The sequence below is a fragment of the Bos grunniens genome, chromosome 28, assembly GCF_055505025.1.
Source record: "Bos grunniens cultivar Pamir isolate PY7600 chromosome 28, Bosgru_T2T1.0, whole genome shotgun sequence".
In the NCBI taxonomy this organism is placed as follows: Eukaryota; Metazoa; Chordata; class Mammalia; order Artiodactyla; family Bovidae; genus Bos; species Bos grunniens.
This window is the reverse complement of record NC_141192.1, coordinates 28,346,096-28,360,953: the sequence shown is the minus strand read 5'-3', so window position 1 is coordinate 28,360,953 and position 14,858 is coordinate 28,346,096. Positions and strand designations below refer to the sequence as shown.

Below are 14,858 nucleotides of genomic sequence, written 5' to 3'. Positions count from 1 at the left end.
CTGAATTATGAACCCTTATAAGAAAAATATCAGCTCTGGGTTGGGAATAGCACCAAGAGGTATCAAGACCTAGACGGTTGCAAATTACTGACAGCAGACTACCTCTCCGCTCTGCCATGGAACAGAGACTCAGAACATGCAGAGAATAGAGACAGAAAGTCTGTATGAGGAGTTGGTCTGTAATGAAATCTTTCTTAATTTAGAAGATACAATTGCATCTAACTTTTGTACTAACCACATATTACTCATTGCGTAATTACTGCAGGATTAGAAATACATGCCAAATATGCCCTGACTTCCTCCACCCGGACTATGGCAGGCATTACTAATCAATCATGTAACTCTTCTGTTAGAATGGGGCTGGAGAAGGAAGGCCAAAAACAGCAAGAATTTCTCCTACCCCTCATTCTTCTTTCTTATGGAGGGAGCGTCTTTCCTGTAACACTTGTGGCTTCACGCTATTTCCTCACTTTTTCTTCCCCAGGGAAGGAAAGAGACATAACCTGATGGGTGAGCTTTGAAAGAAATAGTAGCCATGCATTGCCAAGCACACTCACTGAGACAGAATATATTCCTAACTTTTCTAGACCAGTTAATGAATGTATCAGTGAAAGCCTTGGCCTTAGGGGAGATTTGCAGTGACCCAGTGCAACCTAAGATGGGTATTGTTTCATTGATGCCAGAGGTAAGGATGGGGAAGCCCACTTGCAGAGCAGATATAACTTGCATTCTCCAATTTCAACTGAAAAAACTTTTTAAATTTATATTGAAATATAGTTGATTTACAATGCTGTGTTAGCTTCAGCTATGCAGCTATGGCTCAAACGTAAAGAATCCACCTGCAATGCAGGAGACGTAGGTTCAATCCCTAGCTCAGGAAGATCCCCTGGAGAAAGAAATGACAATGCACTCCGGTATTCTTGCCTGGAAAATCCCATGGACAGAAGAGCCTGGTAGGCTACAGTCCATGGGGTTGCAAAAGAGTCAGACATGACTCAGTGACTAAACAATAATAACAAGCTGACCTCTAGACAAGACTCTACACAGGAGAGGCAATTGTCGTCACCAAGCTCTAGAGACTTGGCAATCCAGAGAACCAATTTTGTCATTGCTCCAGACGTAATCTGTTTCAAGCAACTCACAAATTGCTCTTATGCTCCTGTTGGAAGTGTAAGTTGGTACCATCTTTGATGGGTGAGTTTAACAGCATATAGCCATATTGTAAAAGTATTAACTTTGTTATGGTATTCCACTTCTGCATTATCTATCTCACAAAAAATGCACAAATATATGTTCAGTTCATTGCAACACCTCAAGGAAAACGGTAAACTACCTAAATGTTCAGAAATAGAGAAATGGTTAAAGAGTTATGGGACGTTATGGAGCAGTCATTTTGTTTCTTTGTGTGGCATATTTCTACGACAGTGCAGTGAGTAGCATGGGGATAGGTGAGTAGGAAGGTCCATTTAGTCCATATTTCTTCTATTTGCAATTAAAGTGAATTTAAATGTACTCTATAATTAATCATTCAGAAGAAAAATTGAACCTTGATGCAATAGTTTTTAATTCACAGTCTTTTTTTTCCTGGCCACAGGATGTTGCTGCCTGTTATCCAGACTTCTCAACATGAACAGAGTGCCTGGAAGCTGAATGAGAAATCAGAAGGCTGGTGCATGAGTGTGGAACTGGGGCCAAGGGAGCAGTCATCTGGAGGAAAGAGTTCTCCTCAACCCAGGCATGGCTGAGTAACCCTTTCCCTCATAACAGAATCCAGCTTTCCAAGGACTGATGTTCCTATAACTGCCAAAATCGTCTCTTCCTTTGTAATGCTGGATAAACATGAGAGTCTTCTTTGGATTCTTATCTCAGAAACTTCAGGCAGATCATGAACACATTCTTCCTTCCATCAGATACTAAGACAGGGAATTGAGTCTCCATTCTGGCCAGGCAATTGCCCTTGAGAAGAGAGAACACCCTATCGTCCTCTCAGAGAGTCACATCAGCATTCTAAAAGCTGCGGGTTAAAAAAAAAACCTATCTGATTTTGTCTCTCTCAAATTTATTTAACCCTTTTTTCTTCCTGAAGAAAACCTGTTTCGTGTATCAGTTTAGTCAATACTGTAGGAAACCTCGCCAGAGTACTATTTTATACCATATTAATATTCTCCTTTGATTGGATATGAGCATCTCTCTTTAACGTCTTTGGCCACTCAGGATTTTCCTTGGTGAATGTCATTTCCAGATAGTTGGTCTTCTTGATTATCTGTGAATTCTAGGTATTGACCACCCACCCTCATAATCTCAATCTCCTCTATGACATAGGATTAGGTTTGTAGTTTACAATAATGCCTTGGATAAAGGCTTTCTCATATCTGCGGTTTTATTTTGTTCTCACAGTAGTTCTATCAGGTCTGAGTGACTCTGTGTCATCTGTCCCATTGATAAATGAGGGAACTGAGAATATGTCTCAGTGGTGATGGAAACAAGCCTTTAACTGGAACCTCCTATATTTCAATCTTGAGCTTGAAACCAACTAAACCCTTGCACAAAATAGGTTCCCAATACACTGCTGCTGCTGCTGCTGCTGCTGCTAAGTCGCTTCAGTCGTGTCCGACTCTGTGCAACCCCAGAGACTGCAGCCCACCAGGCTCCCCCATCCCTGGGATTCTCCAGGCAAGAACACTAGAGTGGGTTGCCATTTCCTTCTCCAATGCATGAAAGTGAAAAGTCAAAGTGAAGTCACTCAGTCCTGTCCGACTCTTAGTGACCCCATGGACTGCAGCCCACCAGGCTCCTCCACCCATGGGATTCTCCAGGCAAGAGTATTGGAGTGCGGTGCCATTGCCTTCTCCATCCCAATACATTAGACTTCTTAAAACACTTGAAGCCCTGTACACTAAAGGCTCAGTCTGGTAGATGATGTCTAACTTTAAAACACTAGGTTTCTCTCTATTAAAATAAATAGACTGGGGGACTTCCCTGGCAGTCCAGCGGTTAAGACTTCACCTTCCATTGCAGGGAGTTCAATCCCTGGTGGAGGAGTTAAGATCCCACAGGCCTTGCAGCCAAAAAAATTAAATAGAAGCAATAATGTAAGAGGTTCAATAAAGACTTTAAAAAATGGTCCACATCAAAAAAATCTAAAAATAAAATAAAATAAATAGGCTGGCACCACTCTAGTCTGGCTGTTGGTTTACCATTGCTCTTATTTAGTAGAGTTCCTGTCCCTCGGGGAAGAGCAATACAACTATAAAACTTACTCAAAAATTCACAGACCAGGAAAGCAGTACACACTGTCTATGGAGTTCCAGGAATATTGAGCTAATTCTCAGTTGCTAGCACCAGGGAATTCTTTATAGAAGAGGGACCTTTGAGCTGGGTTTCAATGAATGATGAGGAATGGAAAGACAAGTAGAGGCATTCCCGGAACATAAATGTCATGGACAAAAGCATGACAATCATGAAAGTGTTTTGTCCTTTCAAGATCTGGTTCCCACTATTTAGGTAGAATATTAGGATCATCGAAAGCAATAGTAAGCAACTTCCCTGTGTCTAAAGGCACCCTGAGCTTCAACAGAGGCCTGAGTATTAGAGCACCAGGTTCGTTTTCTTTGCAAACCAGTTTGCAAAGAAATTTCATGACTTGTTCTTGGGACTGAGTCGCTTATCAGTGGCTGATTCTTTGATTTACACAACAGATGTCTTTTCATTCTGATACTAAGTGCTATGCAAACACAATTTGAAGAAAAGCCTCAGACACCTCCAACAGTGCTACCACCTGTAGAGCCCTATTGTTAAGTTCTCGAGATGCTAGAGCATTGAGGACATCTGTGTCTCTGTTTCCTAACTACAAAACGGTGCGGAAGATCGAAGGAGACTCTTGAGGACGTAGATGAGCAGATCAATGTTTATTGAGAGAGATATTGGGAAGTGAGGGACTGGGTGCCAAGCCAAGCAAAATCCCCAAGTTATCAAAATGAATTCAACTGTTTTATTCCAAGCTGCTTCTCAGATCAGATACCCTTTGCATGGCACCACCCACACCGAGAAAAAAAAAAAAAGTCTACTAGTAAAGCACTTCCTATCTGGCAGAAAAGTTAAGAAGTTACATAGTATAGTTATCTACCCATTCTGGGTTCTTTCAGGGCTCAGTCTCCTATAATAGATGGTTTTCGTTTTAACCAGGTTAATTTATGTTCTTTGTTGGGTCAACTAGCTAATGTTCCTTTCCTGGAAGATGGTGCCTTAACACCCAAGGCTGAACTTTATTCCTTTATTTCTGAATCCTACAAATTATTCACATCCCCTTAGAGGCTTCTTCCTCAGTGAATGGGGGCAAGTTATACTCTCTCCATGCTTCAGTGGCTAAAAAGGACTACTGGAGTGCTTATATCATAAGAGTTGCAAGGATTAAAAGAAATAATTCAAAGCATTTATGAGAACTCCTAGCACATAATGAGTGCTCAATAAATGTTAGCTATTAATTTTACTTTGAGCCTTCTCTTGTTAAAGTCACTGTTTTGCACATCTGCAAAAAGTTTTCCAGTGGCTAAGACAAGGAAGTTCTAGTACTTTTTTCTTTCTATAAATATCTCATAAGTAATACATTGTAGAAAATATTGAAACTGCCAAAAAATACAAAGAAACATAATTGCCCTAATTCTACTATCCATATAAACTTGCATGTTTTAAGGTAAAAGTATTTCCTTTTAAAAAGAAGAATATTTTTAATGTCTTTCCAGGTCAATAAACATGTTTCTATTACACTTTTAATATGTGCATATTTGTCTTTATTAGTGTTGCACCATAATTTATTTAGCTAATCCTCTATTTCAATTACTTACATTGCTTCCAAACTTTTGTTATTTTGAACAATGCTCTAGTGTAAATTTTATATTACTTTTGTGAACCTGCCCAAAATTTTCTTTAGCATAAATTCATAGCAGTGAAATTTCTGGATTTGAGGGAATGCTGTATCTTAAGGATTTATTATATACTGCCAAATTTTCTTTCAGAAGAACTGTACAAACTGGCAGTCTCCCCAGAGGGGCAAATTTCATGTTCTCATTTCCAATCCAACACTGGCTACTACATAAAGTATTTGCTAATTTGATGGATATTACCTCATTTCATTTTTTTAATTTAAAATTTTTTATCAAAAGTAATGATGAAAACAATACATTCACCAAACAGTTGAAGTCTTTTCTTCTGTGATGTCCCTGACAGTGTCAACAAAGAGATGGTAAAATGTGTGGTTAAAAGCAGGCTCTCGACTGATTACCTGAGTTTGAATCCATATTGAATCTCTTTCTAGCTATGTGACCTTAGGCAAGTTACTTGTCCTCTCTATGTGTGCTTCAGTGTCTTCATCTAAAACGTGGCTAATACTAGCACTTACCATATAAAGTTAAGGCATTTAGGACAATGCTGCTACTGCTGCTAAGTGGCTTCAGTCGTGTCCGACTCTGTGCAACCCCATGGATGGCAGCCCACCAGGCTCCCCTGTCCCTGGGATTCTCCAGGCTAGAACACTGGAGTGGGTTGCCATTTCCTTCTCCAATGCATGAAAGTGAAAAGTGAAAGTGAAGTCGCTCAGTCGTGTCCGACTCTGAGCGACCCCATAGACTGCAGCCTACCAGGCTCCTCCGTCCATGGGATTTTCCAGGCAAGAGTACTGGAGTGGGGTGCCATTGCCTTCTCCGTTTAGGACAATGAGCTACTGTTAATGTTTGCCCACTTTTCACTTAGCGTTTTGGACTTCTTTAGGTGGAGATGGTGAAGAAGACAAAGTGGAGGATATACAGAAGTGACAAGGTAAACAGAACGCATAAAGATCCATGAAGTGTCATGCTAGCTCCTACATTTGAACCTTTCCAATACTTTCACGAGTTTTAAGGAGTGAAGAACAAGAATGGTTTCATACCTTGTTTCCCACTTCATGAAAACGCTTTTAACCCACATGAACTAAAGCCTTGATAAGTTGTCAACATGCAGATTTCTTGGTTTATACATGTCTCTGTCCCCCAGGTCAAGCAACTCCCAGGCTGTGCTGTCTTTCACCTATGACCCATGTTGAACAGACCTGGTGAACATAGTATGGCTATATTTGTCCCAGAACTCTGGGGCTCCCAGCCTCTAGATCTCAAGGTGCAAATTATGTAAGAATATATAAGCATACCTCTCCTCTCCCTGTCATGTGCACAAAGAGGAATCTTCAGAACCCAATTTTGTGCTCTATTGTTGCCCTCAGATTCGAGTGACACTATCTAAAAATGCACACAGTCCAAGAGATTTGATAGAGGGTCAAAAGGAACCTCAGAGCTCATCTAGTTGAGCCTCCCCATTCACAGGGAAGGTTCTGGATCACTGTAGTCACAACAGATCCAAGAATGGAAAACCAGAGAGCTCAGGGAGCTTTCTAACTTTGGGAGTTTAGGAGTCTTCCATGTAATTTGTTTTAAAATGTTTAAAGCCAACCCCAGCATTGATAGGATTAGCTAAAGATGGAGCCACAATTAACTCTAGTCCATGCTGCTCACACACCCTGTCCTAGAATGACCCACCCAGATCCTTTGTCCATGAGATTCTCTAGCAAGAGTACTGAAGTGGGTTGCCATTCCCTTCTCCAGAGGATCTTCCTGACCCAGGGACTGAACCCAGGTCTCCTACATTGCAGGCAGATTCTTTACCATCTGAGCTACCAGGGGCGCTCAAGGCACTAAGGTGGAATTTCATAGCATGCACTTGAGAACCATGTGTTTAGGGACAATCATATCTCTTCCCTACCCTACCCCCACCAATGTCCCCAAATTTTCTTCTCAGAACTCTGCCTTACATAAGGCACCCAACATCACTTCCCATCTATGGGTCTCAGCTTCCTCATATATAACACAAGGGTACTCTCCTAAAAGATGTTTTCCAGAACAAACATGTCATGACTCCATTTAAGGGCCTTTATATTGATTCAAAGAATGTACTTTCGCGAAACAAAATATTTCACCACAACAGAAATCATCACCTCTATAAATCCTATTATTGAAAAACAGCCCAAGGGGTCTACACAAATGTTCAGCCAGGCACAGGATACAACTCAAGGCTTCTCACTTCCACACCTTGACAAACCAGGTACATTCAAAATGAGTACTGCTTCCAAAAATAAAAACATAGATACTAACTTAGGCAAGGGGGATGTAAAACCTCAGCTTATGTGATTTTACAAACGTAACTTTTCAATACTTCCAAGTAAAATTTTCAAAACTGTTTTCCATAGCATCTCTCTGTGATGTCTTCCAAGTGGCTACATTCTCCACCTTCTCTCCACAGTACCACAGTCCATAGTGGCTGGACTTGGGATTCTCATCTCAGGTTGCACATTAGAATTCTTTGTTTGGGGGAAAGGGGGGAAAATTCATATGACCTGTTTACCCACCCTCAGAGATTCTGATCTCAGTAACCTGGAGGTGGGACCTGAGCACCGTATCTTAAAAATCCCCCAGATGAACCCAGCGTGCAGCCAAAGTTGATGGCCACCAGTTTAGATGAACTGGCTTCAAAGTGGGGTCATAATTCATCAGGATTCTGAAAAAGAAATTTTGAATGTCTTTATGTATTTTTTTTGTCTCATTATTTTAAAATTCTTTATTTATGTTTTGAGTATATTAGTGTATATTTGTATATTACAGATTAGTGCAGTAGTAAATATAAAATTTATTGACAAATACACACATATTGGTGTGCATTCTAAAACAAAGGTTTTCTAATAGAAGTGCGTCCTCCAAAAGTTTGAATTGAAATAACTCATTGGGTAAGTAGCCATTTCTACTAAGTAGGCATTTCTTTAATTATAGTCTTTGTGGTCTGTTGTTTTATATTGTTATTTGCCTTTCATTTGTGCATTTTGTCTTGTCTCCCACTATCTCCCACAGTAGTTTATAAATGCCTTTAAGGCAAAGATTCTGATTCCTGATTTTTCTATCCCCTATATTTCTTGGTATGCTATATAACTTCGACTTTAAGCAAACCTTAGTTTCCTCACTTAAAAAACACTGAAAATATTAATAATAGTACCTTCATAGCATTATTATTAGGATTACATTTGAGGTAATTCATACATAGTTCCTAACATATATTATGGACTCAATAAATGGGAGCTATTTTATTACTTGTTTGTTGAATTGAATTCTATATTCCATATATATGGAATGCCAGGTACCATGCTAGAAAATGAGAGAAAAATGTATAAGACATGGTTCCCCTTTGAGCAACTCAAAGTCTAATGACAGCAAACAAACAAACAAAACCCCCAGACATTTAAACTTTCAATCATAAGGATACAAAAATAGATGCTCATATCATAATATGTACAAATTGTTATGAGAATATAGCTAAGGGAGCAATTAATCTTTCCCAGTGCCCTGAAGCATGAATAGGAGTTTTCCTGTGGATGAGGAAGAGGTACATGCTTGGAAGAAGAGCATAAGCAAATGCATTGAGCACTTGTTCTCAAAGTACAGTCTGGGGATCCATGAAAATCCCTGAGACCATTTCAGGTGGTTAAAATAACAATCATAATAATACTCAGACATTGTTTGCTTTTTTTCACTTGCATACTCTTACAAAAGTATAGTGGCATTTTCCAGAAGCTACATGATTTGTAATATCCAACAGATTGAATGTAGAAGCAGCTATGAGAATCCAGCTGTCTTCTGTTAAAGAGATTAGTAAAAATGTAAAACAATGCCTCTCTTTCCACTAAGTTATAGTTATTTTTTAAATACACATATGTCAACACGTAATGTGTTTATTATTGTTATTTTAAATGAGTTACTATTTAAAATATCTAAATTATAATTTTAATGTGGTAAATACACACACACATATATTTATATAAAACCACCATAAGCAAAAGCTCTTTGAGGTCCTCCACACTTTTTAAAGTGAAAGGGTCCTGAGACCACTAGCATAAAGGCATAAAATTGCATGTTGTATCCAAGGAATAAATGAATACATGCAGTTAGCTGCCTCCAGTTCTTTTTGGAGTAGAGTCTAAATTATAAATGTGCACATCACACATTCATACACAATGAGTATGATTACCATATCCTCTCAGCCCATGAGTAACAGATAAACTATGCTAAAATGCTGAAATGCTGAAAGAGTTAACCCAGATCTCTTGGTGATTTTTAGAAAGGAGGAGGGAGCAGATTTAGTTAATCCAGTGAAAGTCATCGCATATAAATTTGCAAACTAAAATACTCCCTGGGCTGAGGTCATGTGTTTAATTTTAGCAAGTAGGGTGAATATGTTTGGGTAGGTATTTATACTAAGCAGTGGACTGAGCTGGAGATAGGTTTGACAGTGGAAACAGTGATACAATCTTTATTATTTTCAATGCAAAAAAAAAATGAACTATTAATGTGATGTTCTGGTTGAGAATTTAAACTCTCAAAAAATCTGGAAATTCAAAGTCATGGTACCCATAGCAACCATAACTCTGCCCCCTTGCATGCCCAGTGTGGAGTATTTTGTATTGCAGTACATGCTGTGAAATCTATGCCTAAATGTGCTATATAGCAGAGTTACAGTTGCTGTGGGAACTGTAACTTTGAATTGCCTGCCTTTTGTGTCATTAAACTTTCAGCTGAAGTATTGCATGAAAGGAATTTTTTTTTCCTCCACTGCGTTTCCTCATTTAAAAAAAAAAAATTGATTGGGTGTTTTTTTTTAAAAGGATGCAAATAATGTTAGACTCAAAAGGAAGGATAATGTATTCTTGTTTCCCTTTCCCAGATATATGCACTAATAACAACATTAGTGAATTACCACATTTACATATTTCAACCTGCAATAACAAGTCATAAAATAATCCTCAACTTATATGGCACCTTTAATCCTGAAGAGTCCCATCACACACATAGACACACAGTAACTGAACCACATTGAACAAGAAAACAATAAATATTTAACCATGCCCAACAAAATCATACAGTGCTTTAGGATAAGCGGTCCAGAAGAAAGGCGCTGGGATCCAGTGGCTGGAACACAAACCAAGGAGTGGGCAATCTCCTGTTCCTTCTCTACTTTTGTGATGGTATTGACTCTCCCTGATCTTGAGTTTGAATCCCTCACAACTCTGGGTATGCCATTTTCTCTGTTTACTAAGGAAGCATTTCTAGGACCAAGGACACGAAAAGAATTCAAAAGGTCATTTGGTTACATCTACTACTGCCAGTCAAGGCACGTACCTACCTATTCTAGAACAGGCAATTTCTGCTACAAAAGACAAGAGAGTAAATATTTTAGGATTTGAGGGCCATACGGTCTCTGTTGTAACTACTCAGCTCTGCCATTTTAGCGTGATAGACGCCATAGACAATACATAAATGAATAAGCGTGGCTGAGTTCCAACAAAGTTTATTTACGGACACTGAGATCTGAATTTTATATAATTTTCATTTGTCACAAAATACGCTTCTAGTGGTTTTTTCCAACCATTTGAAAGTGTAAAACACATTCTTAGTTCATGGGTTGTACAAAAACAGGTAGTAGGCTACAGTTTGCCAACCCTCACTCTAGAAGTTTGAGTTGTGAGTCAGGCTGAAGACCAGCTTTAGACAGACATGGACTTCTAAATATTTAACTAGCTTCCCAAACCAAAAGAGGTATGTCTGTGTTAGTTTTTATATATCTAGATGTAGATACAGATATATACATATGGCATACATCCAATAAAATTATATATATATATATGTGTATGTGTGTGTGTGTGTGTTGGCATATAAATTCATTGTATATTTTGCTGATACACAGGAAGTGTAGCACAAATGTACAAATAATAATAAAATATGCCACGCTCTTCACTGTAAATGCCACAGAGCCAATCTCTTCTCAGAGGATGCTTTTGTTAACTCTTTGCTGACCTCTTGTATCCATAGCTAACCTACAATTGGATTAACAAATGAGTGTAGTTCCAACTTGAATGTTGGAACTTTCACTTAAGTTGAGGAGTAAAATAAAAGTGAAGATAAAAGACGTAACCAAGAATTTCAGTCTTTCATCAATGACATGAGCAACTTCTTTGATGAATTATATAGCTTTCAAAAATTTCCTTCCTTTTTTGTGCTATTCACAATATTATTGGTTACAGATCTGACACATGTTTAAGTTTAATCCATGTATTAGGGCTCTTCAAAGAAACAGAACCAACAGGAGATATATATATATATATATATATATATATATATATATCTATCTCACAATTTGTGGAGGCTGAAAAACCCCAAGATCTGTAGTCAGCAAGATGGAGACCCAGGAGAACTGACCTTTAGTTCCAGCATCAGTCCAAAGGCCCAAGAACCAGGACAACCAACGGTCTGAGTTTCAGTCCAAAAATCTGCAGGCTTAAGACTCAGGAAGAGCCAGTGTTTCAGTCCAAGTCCAAAGGCTAGAAAAGACCCACGTGACAGCTCAATTAGTCAGGCAAGAGTTTCCTCTTACTCAGACTTTTGTTCTAGTCAGGGCTTCAACTGATTGAATGAGGCTCGCCCACAAGAGATTGGGTGCAGTCTGCTTTACTCAGTCTACTGATTCAAATGTGAATCTCATCCAAAAACATCCTCACAGACACATCTAAGATAATGTTCGACCAACTATCTGGGTATCCCATGACCCAGTCAAGATGACAGATAAAAGTAATCATCACAATCGGCAATATTTACATTTTCTCCATCCCCTTCTTAAGCCTAAACAATCAACAACAATACAATAAATCAAGCCCTGATTTGTAATGTTTGCTGAGTTCCATGGGCTAAATACCTCATCACAGCCAATTTCAAGCTACCAACATAATGCCTACGGTCATGGATTGAGAAGACATGTGGTAGCACACCATTTTATATAGTATTGTAATCATCAAAATACGAAAGGTATAAATAACCTGAAGAGGATAGACAATATTAAAATGTAGTAAGAGAGAAAGTTGATGAATTTTCAATATGTATTACCTTTGTTTTTAATATAAGGTATTGTGAATTTATATAATTTATTTTTTATTGAATTATAGTTTATATAAAATATATATAATTTAATAGTTACCAAATAGTTGTGTTTAATAGCCAGTTTGCAAAATTCCAGAAAATGTAACAATTAGCTCTGGCAAGTCCGTAAGAGGTGCTTCCAGCATGCTCTGAGAACAGCATTGTGTAAACTGAGACTCACGCGGTCCCTAACCTTCTTCGTGAAAAGTCTGCCCAATTCCATTTTGGCCACAGCTTATTGAAGATGAGAAGAGGAACAATCTCATTATTCTTCTTGTTATTCCTTTTTATCTGAAGTTCTCAGATCTCTTTATACTCTTAGTGAATAACTACACTTACATATTTCAACCTGAAATAACAACTCATAAAATTATCAGTCTGTGGCCATGGCAAAACACAGGTGGAGGCAGCCCAGGGACTTGCTAATACTTCCATTTTTTTGGTTGATGGCTGAGCACAGGGGGCTGCCACTACACAGATGACCAGTCTGGATAATTCTGCCACAATTATCTGAGAAATTCTGACAAAGCTGGAATTAGGATTTGAGTCCTGTGGATAATTATAGCCATGGACAGGGAGACACAGAAAATCAGTGAAGAATGGCCCCTTGACTTTCAGCCTAGTGATTTACCTACCATGTCCACTCTGCTTCTAAGTAATGAGTTACTTAATGCTTGTCAAGTATTTTTAAGTTGTAAATCACTAAATGCAAGGCATCATTAACGTCTATTTGAAACTGCACAGAGAAATTTTTAGTAGGTGGTATATGAGTCCCCCAGTGGAGGCAGTACTCCAAGTCTGTACATTTTCTTGTCTTCTTTTTTAAAAATCAGGTATGACAAGATGTTTTAATAACCTCATATGGTGGGGACCTCTGTTTTTGGTATGATCTAAGGTGGCTGTTCCCAACAACCCCTTGAAAACCATGCTAGAGGTCAATTTGATCAAATTCTTTCTTAGTATGTGGATCATAAATGAGTCTGAATAACAAGAAGCCTGTAAGTCACCATCACCTGCTCCCTTAGGATGCTGTCCACCTGAGATGGAATGGTGCGGCATTTCAGATAGAGGAACAAGGTCACAATTTAGTCAAAAGTCATACATCCACCACTGCAAGGCATGCACTTTTATAAAGAAGAAGAAAAAAGAAAGAACTTCAGTTACTTCTAAACTAAATACCCCAGAAATGTCAAGGGCACTTGAAGGCAATGAATTGTTAAAATTAAGCGGGTGTTTGGGTCTATGTGTGACTAGAGTGAGGGAATGGGACTTGGCTTTAATTTATAAATTAGAAAAAAAATAAATTGACTCAACATTGCTATTGTAACTGGAAATGGCTTGGGCAAATTTAATCCAACCTCCCTGAAAATTCTTGATCAGTCTCCCAATGGGGAAGAAAATCAAGATAAGATAGGAAGTCTCCTCCATCTGTACTAAGGGCAGAGGAACTTGGGGCCTCCTGTGCCCACAAAGTGCATCACGTGACCGAGGAGAGGGGCGTGGGGGAGGGGGAGGGGACCCTTTTCTCCGAGTTCCTTACTTCTCTCTTGGCTGTGGCCTCCAGTCCTGGAGAAATCTATTCCAGGCTACCGGCCTTTACTGTCTAGACCTGAGTTAGAGACCCACCCCCACCACAGCCCAGGAGGCAGGAGACAAGCTGGAGGCCCAAATTTAAGATGTACCTCAACCTTTGACCACTAGAGGTCTCCTGGAAAGCAATGACCCATATAACCCGGTTTATCCTTCTTCAAACCAATAGACTTGTTGAACGGAGACTCGGGCGAGCCCGCTCTGCTGGAGGCCGCCTTATTAATAACGCCACCCACCCCCACCGCTCACGATGGCGCCAGGCTTGGAAGGGGGAGGGGACTAGGTCCTGGCTGACACGCAGACTGTCCTAGCTTTTCAACCCCCGAATCAGTTTGCAGACTCGGGGGCCACCCGCCTCGAACCCCACTTCTTGACCAAGCAAGACGGGCGAGAGCCTCTAACTGGAGGCCCCCAGGTGGGCAGCGCGGTGTCCCACGGACTTCTAACCAGCTGTGGACTAGCCAGGGGACCAATGTGCAGAATCTCTTAGCATCAGGTCCATCAGCAGGCCAGGATTCCCCCTCCCCCAGCTTCGCCCCACTCGTTTCTCCCGCCCCCTTTCACCTTCTCCTTTTGCCTTGCGATCGCCAAAGTGGCCCGAGTTTAACCGGTGGAAAGAGATTAGGGGACCATTCACCGTCCCTGTTCTGACCCATGCGGTATTTTCTGGAAAAATATAGAGGCTTCTAGGTAGAAAAGGAAAGACAAAAAAAAAAAAAAAAGGTGGTGGGGGGAGCCGAGGGGGAGCAAAGAAGGAAACAGCCAGGTTGAATTCCCAGTCTTTATCAAGCAATTCGCTCACCAATGAAAGAAAGCTGCAGTGGCAGATTCGAGCCACATGCGGTAGTGTGTAGCAATTAGTAGATAAAATGCTGACTAAAGTGCTAAAACATGAAGTATTATTATAGCCAAGGTCAAAAATGTTTCAGTTGTTTTTTACAATTTGGGGGAGGGGGAGTCCCAGAGCTGGGGAGAGAGGGTTGAATTTTTGAAATGGTCGCCTTCTTTTTTCAAATTGTACTTTTTTTTTTTCTTTTAATGATCCTGTTTATTATAGTCCAAGCTGCCTAATTATGTCACTGCTGGTTCTTGCAACTAACTTAATCCTCCTGATCCTTTATGAAATGATTCGCAGACACTGAAAAATGTGTCTACTGCTTCCCCACTCCCTTGAGGGGCGGGCATGATTTTTAATTTTTTAACCTTTTAAATAAACCAAGTAACTTAAAACAG

At 39.7% G+C, this 14,858-nt stretch overlaps 1 long non-coding RNA gene across 4 annotated transcripts in view; it reads right to left on the bottom strand.

Moving 5' to 3' along the window:
- LOC147343060 (uncharacterized) overlaps positions 1-14,385 on the bottom strand; it is a 68,689-nt gene extending 54,304 nt beyond the window's left edge. The window contains exons 1-4 of one of the 4 annotated variants that reach the window (XR_015156919.1): positions 14,190-14,347; positions 13,049-13,159; positions 11,322-11,443; positions 6,940-7,578 (exon numbers count right to left, since the gene is read on the bottom strand). This is a non-coding gene — a long non-coding RNA (uncharacterized LOC147343060). Of the gene's footprint in view, positions 1-6,939; positions 7,579-11,321; positions 11,444-13,048; positions 13,160-13,717; positions 13,825-14,189 lie in introns of those variants that run through there. The other 3 variants (XR_015156918.1, XR_015156920.1, XR_015156921.1) reach the window with 3 other exon arrangements.
- Positions 14,386-14,858: the final 473 nt, after the last annotated feature.